This window comes from Phaenicophaeus curvirostris, chromosome 1 (assembly GCF_032191515.1).
Source record: "Phaenicophaeus curvirostris isolate KB17595 chromosome 1, BPBGC_Pcur_1.0, whole genome shotgun sequence".
Lineage (NCBI taxonomy): Eukaryota > Metazoa > Chordata > Aves > Cuculiformes > Cuculidae > Phaenicophaeus > Phaenicophaeus curvirostris.
The window spans coordinates 40,058,033-40,076,632 of NC_091392.1; positions in this window are offsets into that span (position 1 = coordinate 40,058,033).

Consider the following 18,600-nt stretch of genomic DNA (forward strand, 5'->3'; position numbering starts at 1 on the left):
AACACCATATGTGGTAAATTCAATTGCAGCATGGAGCTACAGAATGAGGAAGAAAGAGAAAAGTGTAAGAGTGGGCTAGCAAAAGCACGAATGTGACCCCAGATTTACTTGCATCCTAGAGTGAGGGAGAAGATATCATTCATACAAACATGGTATTTTTCCCAGCAAAGAACTCCAGGGGCCAAGAATTCACAACAAAGCACCCTTCCCCTCCACCAGAATGAAAACTCTACCGTGAAACTGCTGAACTTAGGACCTAGAGGAACAGTGGCAGGGAAGCCAGGAGAAGTGTGTGAGTGAAGTATGTACATAACAGTTTTAACTGCATCTTTTCCTTTTTTTGTGGCAATTAGATCTGGATTAACAATGATTTGTCTCTTAAGATTTCACCAGTATTAATAATAAATTCTTGGCTTTACTTATATAAAAATGTGTTTCCTCTTTGCCTGTATACAAGGTCTTGAGCATAACACAATAACAATGTGTTCAATTCCATCTCTGATGACTTCATATTGGTGTGGCCTGTACACAAGGGAAAACTAATTGGCAGTTGATGACTTATCCAGATTCTGAGACTCTCAAGGTTGGGATACCACTGCCTCTGAGTCATGTGATAACAGAATCTGTTTTGCCTTTGTGAAAAGATGAGTACAAATGGAATCTACAGGAGAGCACAAGAACCTTCATAACAGTCCCTCTTGCTCTTCAAAATGGAAACAGGCCACAGACATTAACTATGTGAAATTAACATAGTTAAGTGCAACACAATAAATCTAAATCCCACTGAAATGTAAATTTAATGCTCCAACCTATGAATCATACTGGATTTAACAGTAGCGTTGAGTGAACACTTAATTCATTAAACCACAAAGCACATCAAGTATTCAACTACAGCAGGGAACAGCCTATTTGGAATCCTATAGAAAATGTCAGCACCTTTTATTATTACTGCTTTTATTACTATTGTGTTTCTGTAAGGCCCACAATCTTGATGCCTGGGTCAGAATCTGTAGTGGGTAAGAATATACAAATAGCAAACAAAGCTTATTCTTAAAAAATTTATCACACAGAGTGTATGCAATGATAAGATATTATTGCAAACACCATAATTTGCATACAGTATGAATTCTTCTTTGGTGTCATCTCTAACATGAGGCTAACCCCTAATTTCTAGCTTCCTTGCCATAGTTCTTCACCCTTTCTAGTGCCTGAATGGCTGACGCTCCAACTAGTTATCTTGCAGAGCAATCCCTCTGCACAATGTCCATAGAAATGCTCAGAGTCCAGAGTCTGGGCAGACACCACCCAGGGGAGGAAAGGTTTACCTTTTTGCTGACAAGTGCCAAATTCATTTTGGAGCCCTGCAGCTCACAGACTAGTGTCAGTGCCAGTGGTTCACCTTCCCTTGCTGAGGGAAACAGAGAGGGAAGAAAGGCAGAGTGTGAAGAAGAGCAGACCTGCACGTTGCTTTCCTAGAATGGTATCAGTTGCTAAAGAGAAGAACGAAGGACAAGCAGAGAGAAGAATTTAGACAGGAGCTCAGGAATAACTGTGCTTCTGGATGTTGTAGTTTCCTGTGCAAACTATCTGGAGTCCCTCAACTTCTGTTGTTCTTGAGGACAGGCCCTCCCAAAGTCTCTGGAAGACCAGCTTTCCTCCATCAGTTATAAAGGGGCTGGCGGAGAACTTCTTGGGTAAATTGAGAGTCCAATTTGGTTAAGTGTGAATATCCATCCCCAGGATTTCTGTGAATTACTGATAGGTGTGACTGCCCAGCACCCTGAACCTTGCCCAGAGCAAGTCACAGAGGTGACATGCGGTCACAAAAGTGGCTGTGGAGGGTAAGAATACGCTTTTACTGACTGAATGAGAGAATTTGAACATATCTTTTGGTCAAGTGTTACCATGCATTTTTGGTCTGTATAATTACTGAGCACCTATTAGGCCCACGAACAGTTTCCATCACATCTGTATTGGAAGTATCAGCAAATATCTTACAGTTATATCAATTTGTAGATAAAAATGTGTGTCACTGCTTCTTAACACGTGTAGGGAAGTAATTTCAGCCTTGTAAAAATCACATTACAGGTATATAAACCCGTCTAGAGTCAAACCCCCTTTCTTCAGCACTGGAAAGAAATGCATCTTCTTTTCTTTGTAGTGAAGATGGTCCTGAGATGCATGCAAGTGTGGAACATCCGTCCCATGCTATTAAAATGTTTGAAAGAAATCAAGTCTCTGAGAAAAGAAATATGAGTCATAATGTTTCCCTACTTATGAAGAGCAAAAATTGTATGTTTGATGTAACTATATATATGTGTAATATGAGCAAATAGTGGTGAAAACTCCTGAGCAGGTCTTAAAAATTATTCTGTTTTGTAGGCTGAAAAGTAATATTAACTGGTCAATATTTTTGAAATTGCTCTTTTGGTTTCCCAAAGTGTTAATTGAATTATGAGATTTGCTTCTATTGTATAAATAATAATCCCAAACCAAATAAAAACAACCATATGCTCATATTTCAATTATGTACTTTTATTTCTATTATTACAGTACTTAAAAATCATCATCTCAGTCAGAGTCATATTGTGTTAGATGCTGTGTTTTCCTAAGAGTCCAAATTTTCTTTAGAGAGGTGAACAAGAGAGGTGGGGAGATAGGAGGCAGGAGTGACTTTGACCAGAGGATGGAGTGGTAGAACTGAGAGTGGAAGCCTTATCATAAATCAAACTTGACCACTGGGCAACATTGTCCTTTACAGGAGCTTGAAAGTGAGATGCTGAGCTGTCAGGGTGAGGTTCACAGCCTGAACTTTAATCCTGGATCTCCAGGAATCTTTGTGTACCTCTGATGAGAAGCTATGAACTGTCATATTCTTTCTTGGGGGGAAAAAAAGAAAAAAAGTTTGTGCTGGTAACAGCTTGATTTAAAATGTTTTATTACGCTTTATATTACGAACTGTTTCTCTTTCTCAGTGTTAATTTGCTTCTGAATGAATCAAGGACGGTAGGATTTCAGAATGAGTGCCCTAAAGCTTTGATATTACAGAAATTGTTCTTCACAAATAGTTAATTTGGTTTTTTTAAAGCATTTTTGCTATCTTTCATTAAAAAATGTTTTATATGCATGCGCACAATGGAGCAGTCAGTGCGATTTTTATATCCTTGTGTAGACTTTATGAAAAAGGCTTTTGTCGTGTTTTTCTTTAATATTACTTTTTCTCCAGTGACACAGTTCTCCCACAGTGCCGTGGGTTTGCTACCTCTTTTGCTAAGAAAACATGTCTTCAGTGGAACAGCCAAGCGAACAGGGAAAAACAGAATTAATCTGTATAAAGGCTTCGGCTGCTGTTGTCAGTATAAGGAACAGAACAGCCACAAGGTGGTAGCAGTCTGTAAGGGAAAGACAGGAGATAGCTCTCAGCTTTCCTTCTTGATCCGAGGAGACAAGTACTGCCTGTGTGCGTTATGTCATACAGCGAAGCATTCACAATGTTCAATAAGTATTATTTTGATCTATTTTCTATTAGGTCATCTTATGTCAGTTTGAAGTGTTCTTGTGTGAAATAGAGCAGTGGGGTATAACACCACAATCTCTCATCACCTGTAAAGCCTCACAGGCTGGCAGCATGTGACTTGGCCAAGGAAGCCAAGTACAAATCTGTTTTAAAATTGCCAGTGTAACCTAGCATCTGGGCTTGTGCACTGCTATGCCTGAGGCTCTGAATGGCTGGTACAGCCCTGTCTGCTTTTCAGAATTTCCTAACAGCATCCAGAATGCCACAGCCCCAGGTTGCAAAGCGCTTACCTCCTACTTGCACTTTATGCCATCTTGGGTTGGTTCAGAATAATATAAAGGGTTAACTTAATATTGCCTGGCTTTGTGAAAGACCAGATGTCATCCATCCTTCCCAGGCTGACATAAAGTTTGTGTTAATAGAAAAAGACAGTAAAAACTCCGTCATGTGCTCTGTTTGATTTGACAGAAGTATGGTCATATGCCCACACGTGATAAGTATTAAATTTGTGCTGCTGAGTGATCTGGCAGGGTGAAAATCCTAATTAATGCACATGAGACTACACTTTGGAAAAAAAAAAGTGTGCTTTTACTTCTACTCCTCCTGCTAGGAGAGAAAAAAAGAGAAAGGAGAGTCTCTGACAGATTGTTGGGGCAGACAACTACAGAGATCATTTTGGTCTGGGTTAGAATTGCCAGAAAAGATACAGGAGATTTTTCTGTAAACTGTTTCACTGTAAATTAGGGGAGAATTTCATCCTTTCTTGTTACATTGGGATTATGGGAAAGTGCGTGAGGACTGGCAGCACTGACCTATTTCTACCCTATATCTGCTCTACATCATACTTAAGTGAAGCTTTTGTGTGTCAGTGGGGTGTAATTCAAAGACAACATTCAATATACAACATTATAAGATTAATTTAACTCAGGAATGAAGATAAGTCCTGCATTTCTTGCTGCATTTCTATGTATAAATGCTAGCTGTGCTTTGAATAGCAACAGTTTCATTTAGACATGGTGCTCAGATGTGAATGCTCTCTTTGCAGCATGCAGTTTAAACCTTTTAAAGCAAAATAGGAGTATCAGTACCAGCATGGCCTCAATATTCATCATCATTTGCTTACTGAGAGCCATAACCAACAGTCTAAACTCTTATTTCTTCCGTGGAGGCCATCTTTACTTCTCTGCAAATTTTTCTCCTCAGTGCTAATGATTTAAACACCTATTAACTGCTCAGTAAGACTCTATCCCTGGAGGCAAAGGAGGAGTGAAACAAATCTCACTTAATATTGCCCAAAATGAAGTCAGGGTTTTTATTTGATCTGTTTCACCGTGTGCTGCAAACATACACACTTTTAAAGTTTCTCTTGATTTCTATGCGACCGTTCTTAAAGATGCAGTGAAATGTGCTCATGTTAAACATACTAAAAAGGTTTTTCAAAATAAATCATGTCCTGAATTGACCTGGTTTGCTTCATTGTTAATATCCTTTGGCTGTAATATAGTTTATAGAGTGATAGAGCACTGAAGGTTAACGGGCTAGTTTGCTTCACTTTGATATGATTGTTGATATGATTTCTTATTTATGATTTATTTCCCAAGTCTTCCTTTGATTCCACAGTTCTCCATTTTACAGAAAGCTGACTTTTTAAGAATTTATACTCCAGTTATTTTTAGCTAAGTAATAATAATATGCTCTCTGGACACTTACGCTGCTGGATATTTGTGGGATTTAACATATCTCTATGAGGTTTTACAGGTATTTGAGAAGCTCTTAGTCAAGTAAGCTCCTTTAAATCCAGTTATTTCCGCTTTGTTCTTTTCTGTTCTTTCCAGATTATTTTCTTCCCTCAGGCCATCTCATGAGAGTTACATCTCTAGTTGCCAGTACTAGTTTTTATGTCCATGTTTGAGTTACTTCTTTTTTTTTTCCTTTTTTCCAGCTCTAAATTTAATAAGCCTCCTGGGCTTTCTTTGAAGATTTCATCTGCAGCTGCAAATAAACCCTTGCGTTTCTCTAATTCTTCTATTTGTATTAAAAAGCCAAGTGACATTGTTTTAAAGACAGAATGAAGAGCTCTTGAAAATGCATGGAGATGGGTACATAGCGCACACATAAACTCACACCTGGAGTACATAAAAAGTAAACACATTTAATTTTTTTTTCCTGCTTTCATTATCAAATTGCTCTGAGCCTGTTTTAATGTTTAAGTTCCTTCCTGTGTTTACTGGGTGAAAAAGGAGTTCTGTAAATTTCTCGATTACGTCTCTTCCCCACTTCCCTCAAATGCTTGCATTCTTGAATATGAAAATGATTTTTCCCACATACTTGGGGAATATTTCTAATTTTTTTCTTTATTCCTCCATTCTGTTTTAAAGCCTTGGCTGAAGTTCTTGAGACATGCTGAAACAACCTGAGATCACCCGAAAGGAAGCCTGAATTGGTACAAACTTGGACTTGCAATGTCAGAAAGTTTGCAAGCAACAATATGTGCCCTGTTCTAAGGCATCTCCATGTTAATGCAAGTGCTTGCCAAAATCATATTACTGTCTTTCAGCACAACGCCTTGAGAGAAATCGGTGATGGTGAGACTCTCCTAGAAATGGTGGGGGAATAAAAGAGTCAGTGAAAATTGGCCATGACCATGCACAGACCTAAATGCTCCTGCACATGTTCTTCGATGGGTACAGAGAACCTTTTTCTTCTATGGTTGTACAGTACTTAGCACAGCAAATCTTCAAACTCTGATTTTTTTTTTTTTGGATGGTTTAAGTATGCCAGTCAAAATTGTGCTATTTAACCACTGTGCTATTGTAGTGCTTTGAGAATTTGGTTTATTCCCACAGGTTTTACTTTTATCCATATCTAAGGTTGATATGTTTAAACACCCCCCCCCCCCACCCCGCCCCTGTTCATTGCTGGCTGCTGTGTGACTGTTTTGTAAGCATGAGGTTTGCTTACAGGAACAAACTCAATTTGCTATAGTCTGAGAGCTGAGAAGCAGCTAATGAAAGCACTGCCATCTGGGGTGAGAAGGGCCTTGTGGCAGGTCAGTGCTAGCAGGGCTAATACATCTCAATGTTAGTACTGAGTCAGTGACTTTGACTTCGCACTAAAGATTACTTCTGATTTAATACTCAGTCCAGGACATGGACCAGCTGAGATAATCAGGCTCTGAAGAGCCTTGTGTCTTAGGAAAACCTCTGTAAAGTTCAGTCCAGACAGAAGTCTTCTTTAGCTCAGAGTATACACTCCCAACTGGTAAAAATGAAGACTGGTCATAAGCAACATTGTGACCCCAGCGCTGGGAGGAACAGTAACCAGCTTTCCAAAATGGCACAGAAATAGAGGAGGCAGTGCGAAAAACTGATAGAGGAAGATGCTCTGGGGAGGGAAGAGTTTGGAGACCTGCGTTATGAAAGGGAAGATAGGTAGACAGTATATGCTTACTGATGGCAAGCTCTGATCCTGCAGTACTGCATCAAACCAGAGCATTTACAGAACAGCTCTCCTAAATAATGGTTAAGGAACATGAGCCTTAATTTACATTTCCACTGCATGCAGTGATAGCCTAAAGCCAAACCCTTCTGAAGCTAACCCAGCAGCTTGCAGTCTGCTTTCCTGACTAACTCAGTCTGGGAATTGGGGGGGGATTGCAAATAGATGATTTTGCTATGCCTTCTTATACCTGCTACATGTACTGCCCTAAACATGAGTCATTTTATACTGCTGAATAGAAGCATGGAAAATATTTTGTTATTTGCTTATTCATTTTTTATGCAAACTTGTTGTCTAGAGGTGATACAATCTGTGTAAAATAGTCAGCATCCCACAGTGTTTTCTGGGCTTGCACATAGGTGGCACATCTATACTTCATAGCTCAGATGTCCTGGAGCTAGCTCCAGTTACAGCTGGAATAGCTGAGCAGTGCTGTGCTGTGACAGCAATTTGGATCTAGGCAACAGCACTGCAGTTCCACTAGGGACTAAATTTCTCTGCAGGGAAAATTAGTTAGACTGCTGTGCTGAGGTGTTAGACTGTTTCCCAGTGCAGAGCTATTTTGGTGGGCGATCTTTGCACTGTGCTCTGTTCTACAATGCAGGTATTCTCTGTTGTCTCTTTCTGCACCAAACAGATCTGCAGTATAATAGACAACATTACATATATTAACCTGGCATAGGTTATTTTTTTCTGTTTGCTGCGAGGTAGCTGTGCCCAGATTAAGACAATGTGGAGTAAATCTGGTGATGTGTAATGAGTCAAGGAAATCCAGAGTGACTGGCTAAATCAGCAAAGCAGATCTATATTGCAGAAAACAAGGAGTTCAATAATGTTCTTACTGTTAAGATGAAAGCAAAGCCTTTGACCCAGTGAAATAATAACAGCTCAGGTAAAGTAGGACTAGAAAGGTGACAAAGCCACTGCACTAACTTTAAACTATCTGGCACGGGTGCTGATGAGGAAATTGGTGAAGCAGCAAGAATTCTGCAGCGGCCACAAAATGCTGCTGAGAAGCCATATAAAATCACCATAGTTTTGTGCTTCATCAGCTGAAACACTTATAATCCAGAAAGAAGTATGTATGAAGCAGGTTCCTGCTCTTTAGGTGGGTTCATGGACTTTATTAAACCACCTGCAACACTGGATGATGTTTTTTATCTCTTTGCAGTATGTTTTGAAACATTTTCTAAGGAAGTCTGCATTCCTACCCATCATGTTAAAGCATGGTGACAAGCACATTGCTTGCCTTGGCTGTTTTTGCTTGGACCCTTTAGAAATAGTTTGTAGTGTCCCTGGGGACTATAGACCACAGGCTGGAAATCATTTATTCTCTTCCTTGGTGCCTTGCAGATTCCTGGGACAAAGCATTTCTTTCAGCAGAAAGACCGGGGTGATGCATCCACAAATGCAGTCATAACTGATTTGAGACAAAAGGCACATTTTTTTAAGTCAAGACAGTGGGGTGTGTATGGCAAGAAGAACATGGTAGAGAACAAAAGGCTAAGTGATTTTTAGTTTATGGTGATGAATTATTTTCTTAATTTCTTTTTGTGTTTGAAATTTTCTTTATGAGGTGAGAGGTAAGTGAGTTTATTAGGGCAGAAAACACTAGTTAGACTTACTCTGCCATGGCTAGGGGTCTTATTGTATTGTTTTGACTTGGCATTGGGAAGGGTTTGTGGCTGCTTCTCTCATCTTCAATAGTATTTTTAACTTTTGGCCAAGTCACACAGTCTTGAAGATGCTTACTTTTAAAGATTTCAGGGAACAAAATCAAGAAAACCAAGCTATTTATATCTCTGTGCTAGTGTCATTCAAAGTCATTCACTGGTCAAAACAGGACCTAGCATCTGTGGAGAGCTCAGATAATACTTCATAGTGCTAAAGGTACAATATTTTCTCAAAAGCTCCCTGTCTTTACTTCCAGTAAGACAAAGTTCTTATTTATGGTACAGCTGCCCAAAGATGAAACTCATGTTGTGAGACTTCTTTTTTCCAAGTAAGACCAGCAGCTGGTATTTCCTGGACTGGAAATCACTGCTTCCATGTAGGCAGAATTTATCCTGAGATACACACACATCATTGTGAAAGAGTATGCCAGCCTTCTCTGTGCTGCTCCTGGCTCCAGACTCTATATAATATTGCTCCCTTCTGGCATGGTTTGGTGGGTCATGGGAGGCAGCAGGGGTCCCTATGCTCTGCATTCAGATGTGAGGTATTACAATCCTATGGTTCCTCTTTTGTCAGCTTCAGAGAGCCCTCTAAAAGTTTCTGTGGATGAGGAACTTACTTGTGTTTCAGTACCAGTAATGGGAAGATCTATTTGAGGATACATTGTGCTGCTATGTGCCAGCCATGGCTTTGTAAGCCTATCTTTGTGCTGTTGACAGTTCTGGCAGTGCACTTTGGAAGGCAAAAGCTACTCTGGCTTTCCTTTCCTCGCTTTCAGCTGGACTTAAGGGGCAACAAGAAAGTGGATAAAGGCTGTAAGATGGTGAAGGGCTACTGAGTAGGGTAGAGATGCTGTGTCAGGAGGATCTTCCCTTGGAAGAGCCTCACACAGAATGATTTTGCACCAAGGCCTGAGATGTATGGGCAGGTAAGGCAGGGATTTTAAAGCTCTGTTATTAAAGTCTCCTAAAGAATGCCCTTGTCACAAAAGGAGCTTTCTGTTATTTTCTGATCTAAAAATTCCAATAAAAATTGAAGTGGGAAAACACACTAAAGTCACCCTTATTTTCTGTATTTATAGCTCCAGTTCTCACAATACACCATTGACATCACTGTCTAAACATACAAGGCAGCATTCTCAATAACGACGTCTCTATGTTAAGGAAATTCCCTTTGAATTTGGCATGGCCAGGAGCTAAACTCTCAGAGTTGTGTGCAGGAGTGGAGCAGCACCATTGGATGAACAGCAGGCAGAACCTGTACAAGCATGTGGAGGTCCCCAGGACAGCAGGACATGTTTGCCAGTGACCATCATCATCCTCCAGAAGGAGCTTAAAAAAGACAATTGCATACAGGCTGCGGGGAGTGAGAACTGTAGAGAATGGCCACTCATGCACCTGCAGTTTTACTGCCTCCGGCACTGCAAGAATACCAATGCCAGGTCAGTCCCAGTTTGTGCATACTGGTAATGGCAGTAAATGCAAAAAGCAGTCTTGCTTCTGCAGCTGAACTTTGCTCTGAGGAAATAGGGTTGTTGTGGCTACCTTCTTGTTAATTAAACTTTATTTGCTACAAATAAATTACCAGCATCTCTCTGTTTTTATCTCCACAGGATTCTGCTGTTCTCAGGTGTGGACCCTGACTGCTGGACATACTTATCCCATCCAAACATTAACCACCCGGTTTCTGTCCCAGATGCATCTTGCCAGCCTTTTTGAGGCAGTAATTCTTCACCAGAGCCTTGCTTTGAATAGCCTGTGAAATGTAATATCCTAGATTAAAATATTACTGAGTGTGAAGCAGTGTCTTCTGGTTTGCAATGGCTGGCTAAAAAGTTAAGCCAACAAACTACCTCGTCTTCAGCAAAATGTTGCTTCTTGAAAGTTACTACGTGAAGGCTAAAAACCTTACATTTCCTTTCATAGTAAAGACCTCAAACCCATTGTTTCAATGAGCTTAGCTGGAATTTTACTGCTGGAATCAGCTGCCAACCCTTCAATGAGCCCAAGGTTGAATACTGTGAATGGTGGTGTCTCAAAACCAAATGTGGAAAAAGACTGTGAAAGAAAACACAGCTCCTTGAAGGAACACAAGAACACCCGAGCTTCTCCTAAGGAGCCAGAAGGCTGATCTTGTGATCAGTTGCAATAAGTGTACAGTGACTTATGGGAATAAGCTCAATATTTAACAGTAGAGATTTTGACCCTGTGTGTAGGGGAAGGCTGCAAACTGTCGGGTTTTTTTATCCTAAAGCTACTGGGAGGATGCAGTAACTAAAGATTATTTTCACAGAATCACAGAATCCCTCAGAACTCCTTGCCTAAGGGTACCATGGATAGTAGAGGTTTCTATAGGTTCAGAAAGTGTCTGGACTGAGTCATGAAGGAAGAATTTCAGAGCCATGAAATACAAAGACATGAACTCTGCATCAGGATGTCCTTGAATTCAAATTACTGAAAGTTACTGAATTATGTTAGTGATGTACTGTCACATATTGCCACCTCCTTGTATATTCTCCTTTTCATTCATTACTGGCCAAAGCTGGAGAGGGAGTACTAGATTTGAGAGACGTTTTGTCTGATTTGGTAGAGATGCTTCTTCGTATGCTTTTTTTGATATTTCAGATTTAAATTAGACATGCAGAAGACAGAAGCAAAGCCCCATTTTGTCTGTCCCATATCAACAGGCTAGAAATGTTGCAGTGCCTGTGTCAAACTCAGTTGCGTTGGTATAACATACATGCCAATCTCCATTTTTTCACCTATGTGTGAGTATAACGACTATCATATTTAAACACAACTCTTGCTCATGGGCTCCCATCTGTGCATCAGTGGGTAAAGATGGATAGCAGACTGTCAAAATCATCTGGGATCATTCTAGTTACATCCTGTACATCTCTGACTTAAAAACTTCTTTAGTGGTCCTGTACAAGAATTCTGAACTGCCTGAGCCACAGAAGTTAGCTGCAGCATATCTATTCTCCATCCTGTTACACAGTCTTGATTTGAAGACCCACAGGGCACAGATCATGTGGAAAGTTGTGTTTGAGGTTCATTATCTCCTCTGTCAGAAATGAACAGTGTGGTTCTTATCTGAATTTGCCCAACACTAGTTTCCAGCCACTGGATCTGATTTTACTTTTGCTGCTTGTAAGAAAGCCTCATCTCCTATCAGAAATGTGTTCCCAAGAAGGTGCTGCTGGCTTTGGTCAAATGGCCCTTTGATTATCTCTTTAGTAAACCAATAAGGAGCTATGGACCCATGATGGAAAGTAACGGAGCCATTTCAAGTTACTTAGTACTCCTCAGCAGCTGAGCTGAAGCAGTAAGTTGTGCTTGTGCCCTGAGCTTGCTGCTAACAGAAAAGATCCATGCAAGCATAAGCCACCATGACCTGTATTTTATTTGAAAACTGGAGCAGACAGAGGTCACCTTCTCTAACCTAATCAATGAGTTGTAAAAGCTGTGGCAACTCATTTGCTTTGGATGTGTGTCTGAGCCCTGAACTAATTTCCCCCCTCTCTGCACATTCAGTACCTCATCACAAAGCTCAAGGGGCTGAAGGGAACATAGACACTGATGTCTTGTTTTTATGTAGTGTCAAAGTGAAGACACATGAAGGGCAATGCATGATTTTTGCACTGCTGTATAGCTCCTGGTCACAATTCCAGTCTGAAAGCAAGCCAGAAGATATGCATTATGGGGACCACTTGGGATCTTTATTTGGGGCTTAGAGAGAGATTCCAGGCAGTCCCCACAGTATGACTTCTCTCAGTCCTTCAGAAGAGGTGATTTAAAATTTGTTCTGTAATTAAATTATTATAACTAGCAGCAAGCTCTTCCTGCTTGTAATTTAGTTCATATTAAATTTATCTCGGTTGGTTTTGTCTGCACCAACTTTGAAATAATTTTTTAATTCACTAATTTAGATAGTCCAAGAGATAATGTTCTTCTGGGAGTACACACCCGAAGGATCCAAAATTGTCATATTGAAATCAGCTTGGGGCCAGGGTAGTGAGAGTAAGAAAATATTCTTTTCTGCAGAGTTTATCAAGAGCATATTAGGATAAGGGTAGCTAATTATTCATTTTAAACACTGCTTGAAATTCTTGTGAATGCAGATTTTATATACACAGAAAAGTTCTATGTTAGAAGGATATAAAACCATTGCATTTTTTTTTCAGTCAGATAATTCACTGGTTTGCAGCGGGCTGGTTTTTTTGGAGTTTGACCTGATCCAAAGCCCATGGAAAAACTCCAAAGAGACTTCTGGCTCTATGTCAAGGAATTAAGTTGTATGCCTTAGTGTCATAGGTATTATTGTACTAAAGAGCTTATTAAGATTAAAAATGGGATTAGGCATTACCATGAATGAATGCAAAGACGTTACGTGGCTGGGATAAATCTGTAAAGCTTTATTCTGCCTCTCAGGGAAATAGTCGCAGACCGGAGCTAAGAAAAATATTACATATTATAGCATTACACACAATGAGATGCATCTTATATCTTCCAAAACAGAGAAATTTGAGACTAAATGTAGGATATGGAACTGAAATCTTACTGGTTTTGTGTTGCTTTTTTTTTTTTTCCCCAAGAAGCAGTTCTTGCTGATCAGTGAAAAATGTCTCACGTATTTCTGTGCTCTTTCTTTTCAGACCTAGATTTTTGCTGGCTTTTAATATTTACTTTTCCAAATGAGCTTTTGGTTGCAATTTCTCCCTTAGCCCCTAGAGAATCAGCAAAGCACCCTTGGTGCTGCAGGAAAGAAGAGGATATCTGGACCAGCAGCTGTCAGTGGGAGCAGATGGAAGAGAGAAAAGGCTTTCCTGAAGTGCATTTTCTGGCAGAAAAGAAAGGTGAAGCACATGGAAGGGAATAGGAGGGGAGAGAGCAGCAGGAAGGATGATGGAGAGAAGGAGCAGACAGTGTAGTGCCAGTGACCATGGATGAGTATACGCAGGTGATGTGTAGGGATCAGACCCTCCACACCTCAGCTTGACAAAGGCTTGCTGAGGACACTACTTAACTGCACACATGTCCACATCATGCTTCTGTAGCCTAGGGCAAGTGAGAGGATGTTGCTGCTAACATCCTCTAAAGGTGAAATGAATCTGCAGCAGGAGGTCATTTGGTCTGTCTTGTGCTTGCTGGGGATGAGGGACAGGTACACCGCCTTTCCCAGAGGACTCACTCTGTGCTAAAATGGGTTTGAGTATAAGCCAATGGCCCTTACTCTTCTTTATTTTTTTTCTTGTTTCTACAGAAAAATAATAACATCTAACAGGTAACAGGGAGCAGAGGTGAATGCTCAGCTCAGGCGTTTTTCTTGCACCATGTTAATGTGTTTCTATTTCTTCGCTGATTTGTTTGTGTCTTGTTATCAGAAGCTTACAGACGGCTACTAAACAGAGCTACCTGTGTATTTAACTTTGATATTGTAATGACTGAGCATAAATCTCCTATGAAAAAATGAACTTGCTTTCTATACATCATTACTGTGTAGCTTGAGAGAAGGCTACAATGGTGATGGTCCAGTGCAACTGCTCTGTCTCCTACAGGAACTGCGGCTAATTCATACCAGATGTTCACCTCAGGGGATTTTTGGATGCTTTCTACACTCCAGTCACAAATTTCCTAAGTAACTGAGCTTTTCTATTTCCCATGGGACAAGAGGCCAGCTTTACGAAGGAAAGAATTTGTTAGGACTTCTCTGGAGTGTGTCCAAAGAAGAGCAACAAAGCTGGTGAGGGGGCTGGAGAACAAGTCTTACGAGGAGCAGCTGAGGGAGCTGGGGTTGTTTAACCTTGAGAAGTGGAGGTTGAGGGGAGACCTTATTGCTCTCTTCAACCACATGAAAGGATGTTGTGGAGAGGAGGGAGCTGGCCTCTTCTCCTAAGTGTCAGGGAATAGAACAAGGGGGAATGGCTGCAAGCTCTGCCAGGGGAGGTTCAGGCTTGACATCAGAAAAAAAAAATCACAGAAAGGGTCATTGGGCACTGGAACAGGCTGCCCAGGGAGGTGGTTGAGTCACCATCCCTGGAGGTATTTAAAAGACGGGTGGATGAGGTGCTGAGGGGTATGGTTTAGTGATTGATAGGAATGGTCTGACTCGATGATCCAGTGGGTCTTTTCCAACCCAGTGATTCTGTGATAACAACTACTTAAAATATTGATATCTTGTTACGATCAGATAGATACTGCTTGTTTCATTCTAGCTAATACTGGTCTTGCTTTGTTATCTGTACCCTACAGCTACTTCCAGAAGGGAATCTCAACTTCACCTGGATGTTTCGGGGGACTGTGCATGGTGGAGCAAATTCCCTGCTGTCTGTGGAGTCCTTGCTCTTCTTTTCTTCATTTTTCTGTCTGTATGTTTCTGTATTACCTTGTAATGCTTGAAAGTTTATTGACCTCTGTCCTCAAAATGCCTAGAACTGACCATGGCTTCCTGGGTGGGCGTACTACAGTACTGAATTTCTCTCAGATTCCTAATATGTCTCCTTGTGGTACTATTTCTGTAGAGGTAGCTTTACTCCATAGCCAAGGTCCATTTAGATCATATATCACTCCAATTTTATTTCTGACTGCTTCCTTCTTTGCTTTTGTCTGGGACTTGTTCTTACCAGATCTTCTTCTGTCTTAAGATTTGTGTTTGAAAGGTCTGTTCCCTGATGCGTCCGTCCGCGTGTTCCTTATGACAGCTGTCTGTATATGACCCGACCATGTACGGACATTTTCAAGACTGTGCTGCATCTCCACTTTCACCTCCTTGTTAATGAAATTCATTATCCACAGGCTGGAGTAACACATTGGCTTGGGAATCAGGATTATTACTAATTCATCAGATCCCAGTGATGTACTTACAAAATGCCTAGTGTGGGAAGACCTTGATCTCAGCAAGGTTTTTAGTAGCACTGCAGTAGTTGCCAAAGCCAGATCTAACATTATTCATTGTTTCCCATGCGGTTGGCCTGCTTTTATTTTTCTTCCTTTACTTTCAGACCTGCAGCCAGCTCCCCTGGTGCAGATAGATGCATGCTTCTTTGTCCATGCCAGCAGCTGCCTGAATAATAAACCAGCTGTCCAGTGGACAAGTTTGAGCTGATTTGCATCCAGCTAGCTTGAGAGATGAGCAAACGAGCTTGCCTTCTCCTTGTGCCTAGACAAACCATTGTGGAGTTTTGATGAAGTAATGTGGGTTTGCACCTCAGGTCACTTGTGGGGTAGAAGCCTCTGTATGGCTGGGGGACTGGCCCTGTCTCCCATCTGTCTATAAATTGGTGTACCCCTCTTAACCCTCTGTGAGGCTGCACAGTTCACAATTCCAAGGGATGTGTGCTAGCAGCCTGCATTGAAGAGGGGTTTAACTGTCCTGGGATTTCCATGTTTCGCTACTTTCGGTGTCCTAACCAGAGGTGAGGGGAAACAAAACAAAGATTTATCCCTCCTAGCGAGAGGAAACAAAACAAAGATTTATTTCTCCTAATAACAAGATACAGATTGTCCTACTGATGTTATTCCTGGTGACCTATTCTGTCACTGTGATTACATGACCATTGTGCTGATAGTCTGCAGCAACCCTTGTTCCCACATTTTGATGTGTTTCTGCTCAAGCTCCCTCTCTTCCTGCATGGTTGTGCTGCTTCAGCCACTGTCTCCCAGACAGAGGAAGGCCTACTGTAAAAGAATAAGTTCAGATTGCTTAATAGACGCCCCTTGTAGATAGTCTGTGTCTTATGCGGACGCTTTTCTTCAGTATCACGACAGGTTGTAGCTCTTGCAAGTAGTCTGTGGCCATCCCCCATGCCCTGTATGTCATGGTCCACATGGCAGAGCCCCTTGTACTGCTTTGGTAGGCAGCTCACAGAGCAGCGGCTTCACCATACTGCTGTTCCACACATTTCACGTTCTTGAAGGAGTATTTCCTTCCAATGCACATTTCCTGTGCTCACCACTGTCCTGACCAAGTTCTCAGGGTACTAAAAGCCTCCTCCTCTCTCAGTTCCCCCTTGACGAAAGTCAAACTCTCCACAGAGTAGTGTAGTTCATCTGTTTGTGTTGTATTCCTGGTCTTCCAAGCCATGAGGACAGCCTGATTTATGTTGCATATGTGCTGGTGATTGCTATGCTCAGCCACTTTGTTTACAGCCTTAAGAATGTGAGAGGCCCTCAGAGAAACAGGAGAGACAAGAAAAGTGTGTGAAAATGCCTAAAAGCAATAAGCCTTAATAGTGAAAGTATCCTTTTCACCCAGCAGGAGGCGCACAGGCCAAAACTCTCACCAAATTTATGCTCACCTTCAAGGCGAACCATGTAAAAAAGAGAGAACTTGTTAAAGATAAGCTAAAAGCTGCAATTGATAGAAACAAATATTAAGACTTCAGCCATTTTATTTCCTACAGGTGGATGACAGTCAATGTGGGGAAGCCTGGGAGCCATAATAACTCCCTTCCTTGGGCAGTCAGGACAGCTTCTGGAGATGAAGGTGCCCAGCATCAGGGGACTAAGCCAAGGCCAGCTTTGATGACCCTTGCAACTCTATGGGGGTTGGGACCAATATTTCAAAGTTAAGCAGTCCAGTATGGGGAAATTCCAGAGCTGAGCACATTCATAAGCATGTAATACTATCTCTAATTTTAATTGTATGATCTCCTGTTCTTTTTTTCCAAATATTCTTCAGTTTTGCGTTACAATGGTGTGGTGATGCTGAAACTGATCGTTGACTGGAATAATCTTGTCACCCTGAGTGACACTTAACAAGTCATTCCTTTGACACATTGCATAAATGCTTTCAGACTATATACTTATTGTTCCTCAGAGCTCTAAGCTGAGGCCCTGGATCCTACTGGCTAAGTGAGATCTGACTCAGAGAGAGTGAGACTCACTAATGAGTACTTATAGCTGTAACCACAACCAATGGCAGTTGTATTTTAAACAGCAGGACATGGTGTTAAGTACTCTGAAAAATCAGGTACTGAAGACCTCAAGGTGATGGATACTCCTGACATTAACTTTTCTAACCCTCAAAATCCAATTTATAAAACAGAAAAATGTCCCACAAAACATACAGTGACATTGCCTGAGTATATTTCTTAGTCCCTACCATACTGATCAATACCATAGGTAAATCTATGGTGATGGTGAGAATGCAATACTGAGCGAGCTGCTGATTTGCAGGCTGCTGGAAGATGGGAATCTTGCAACAAATATCTCCAGATGGAGAATCCAAATTACACTGATATTTTTAATTGAAATTCCTGAGGTGATTTCTAGATGTGCTTCTCACTCTCCCAAGTTTCGTTTTTCTTTTCTTGCAGAGACTTAGGTTTATTTATCTTTCTCAGAAATTGAAGTCAGTAAGGATGGAACTTGTCTTTGAGGGCACTCTTGGTGTGATACAGAATTTTCCAAACATCAGCTAAACCCAGCTTTAAAGCTGCTGTTATTAAATAGCAGTGAAAAGATGTTTCTCTGTCTTTCAAAGAGCTGTTGGGAAGGGATTTATAAAAATCTCCCCCACCCCCTGCACTGAATGACTCCTGACTAAATCATATTTATATCTCACAGTACAGAGAGCATTGAAAGACAGAAGTCTTTCGATTAGACACTTAGTGATGAGTTGCAATAAAAAAGCTCCAGAGATGGCACAGAAGAAAACACTTTCTAAGGCTGAGACCTGGCAGCATAGACCAGGAGGCAACTGAACCTAACCAACCTGAAACCTCTACGAACATTTAGAAAGTTCAGCTACAACAGGAAGCAAAAGGAGATGAGCATTTGCACCCTCTGTCTTACAGTCATAGTAAGGAGACAGAACTAAGTGACATTCACATCTCAGTTATTTTTTTGCTATAGGTTAGAAGCATGGTGACACTCTGCTGCGTAAAGAGTCCCAGAAGACATAACCAGTGA